Consider the following 2,447-nt stretch of genomic DNA (forward strand, 5'->3'; position numbering starts at 1 on the left):
GGGGGCAAGGACCCGGAGCAGGTTCCCTGGTTCCAGGAGTCTCCTCCGTGTGTCATTTCTGTTTCTCCAAGCTGCACTTTTGTAGGTGTCCCGGGCTGTCCCGCCGTGCCCGTCAGAGGCGATGCTGAAGTCGGGCATCCGTCCGCCCAGGGACGAAGGAGAGCCGCCTCGGGCCTTGCTCGGGAGTCAGCGCTCTTGCCCGGGGTGGGGGAGCTCTGGGAACCGCTCCACTTCCACCTGGGCGAGCTCAGACCCTCTGAGAAAGGTGTCACCGCCAGGACTGTGGCTCTAACCATTCTGTGTTAAGTGAATGTGTTCCTATGTTTGATGGCTCCTATCCTGTCAGCATTTACACTAAAGCCACCGGATGAAGAACAGAAACTGTCCCCGGCAGAGACTGGAGTTAAAGCTACTTCTCACTCCCCCATGTTGGCAGATGAAATTGTGCGTGCTCCTCTGCTCATGGGCTCCGTCTGTGCCTGCAAACCTGGATGCTTTGTGCACAGTGGCACAGCCTCGAGAAGAGGGATAGCAGGTATTTGCCTTTACCTCTCCCATCCCTCCTCTGCCCAGAATAAATATTATTAAAGTGGCTGAACCCTGTCCTGGAGGAAAGGCAGCTTTGGAGCCAAAACTCTATCACTAGAAGCAGCTGAAACAGAACTAGTCTACGCATTGGACTCCTGCAAATTGAGGGAGAGGTGTTTTCTTTGTGTTCCAAAAGACAAGAGTGATGCCTGCTGAATTCTTTGAGGTAAATGTGCAGCTTCCTTCTGTCAGCAGTGAGGATGTGCATGGACAGAAGCACTGCCTGGAAGGGAGCTGTGCTACCCAGCTCGGACTCTGGCTTCTGTTGGCAGTCTGGGTGCTTGAACACGGCATGTGTTGCTCGGCTTTCAGTGGGCCTGAGCCTCCATGACCACCCCTCCAACTGTCATTATTTAATTCACCTTTTATTATTATTGTAAGGAAGACATGGAGATTTAGGAAGGATTTCACTGATTGTTTCTGTATTTGCACTACAATGGATCTGGGGCCTCCAGCCAAGTCTATGTCCCATGTGTGAGGTAGGTTTTGTACAGATATAAGCAGAGGAAATTCTTGTTCTCCAGAGCCCAGATAAGGAATGAGTGGTGCTTTTGTGAACAGGGATGGGTCTTTCCTGTGGTTCAGCATGACTCTGCTAACCTGGAAAGGGTTAATACTAGTTTCACAGTGATAATAGAGACACACATCCTTATGCCTAGATAAATACTATAGAAATTGCAGCACTACTTGAAGATAAAAATGTTACCATAAGTGGGGAAGTCTTATATAAAGACATATATTTCTTCTGTAAAATAAATTATAGTTATTAGTGGTATTACCCCAGAGCACAGAAAGAAAGCATCTTGCTCATTCAGACTGCTCAAAACAAATCACGCTAAATCAAAGGAAAAAGAGACAAATATGTAATGCAGCTTAAGGAGACACCCATTCAAAAGAGATAAGATGAAGCCAAGATAGGGAGCTCTCAGTTCTCTAATGTTGCTGTAATCGCTGAATCACAGTGCTGCAAGGGGCCTTGGGCCCCATGGCAGAGTGAGCTCTTCCCTCAGCATTGTTCCTGCGATGGAGACTCTGTACCTCCCCAGGCAGTCTATTTCTGTGCTTCTCCATCCTTATCATTTTCATATCTAACCTGAATTTTCCTTGCAGCATTCACTAGGCATATCACTTCTTGTCCTGTCCACCATGGACAGGTTATCCTGGCAGTAGTCTATACATATTTAATTAATGTCTTTTCCATCCGTTCCCTCCTCCCCTTCTCATTTCTTAGGCTAACCAACCTAATTTCTGTAATTTTTTTCCCCATAGGTCACATTTTATAGGTCTCTGATTGGTTTTGGTTTGTTCTGGATTCTGTACAAGTTTCATGATTTTGTTTTCTTTTTTCCCTGCTGTGAGATGCCCACAACTCAACTTAGTTCTAGAGTGGAAAGATTACTAACTATGTCTTATGATCTACACTCCTATTTATACAGCCTGTGAAATGTCTGCCTTCCTCCCATCACAGGCTTATCCACAACTGGTGTCCTACTGAAACTTCTTTGTTGTCCTCAAGACCTGGGCAGGTGCTACTTGCTCCATATGTGCTTAACAGCCTACATGAAGTATCTTGCATTTTCCCACGCCAAAATGCATTGTAGCTTTTCTATCCAGTACGCCCAGTTTGCTTAGAACATGTTGAACAGTAAACCTGCCCTCCTCCATGCCAGCAGTCCTCCCCAGCTCTGTGCCATCTCTGTCTTTAGTGAGCCTACTGTCTCTCTCCAGTGGTGGTGGCAAAGTATTGTAGTGCATTTAGGTGACAATTGGTGTGCATGTTTCTTGCGTGTATTTCTGAATCTCAATGTCAGAAGTACTGGACACCTTTGCACAGGGCTACCAAGAGAGGAAAAAATCTT

Source organism: Charadrius vociferus, unplaced genomic scaffold, assembly GCF_000708025.1.
Source record: "Charadrius vociferus isolate BGI_N301 unplaced genomic scaffold, ASM70802v2 scaffold2, whole genome shotgun sequence".
Taxonomy (NCBI): domain Eukaryota; kingdom Metazoa; phylum Chordata; class Aves; order Charadriiformes; family Charadriidae; genus Charadrius; species Charadrius vociferus.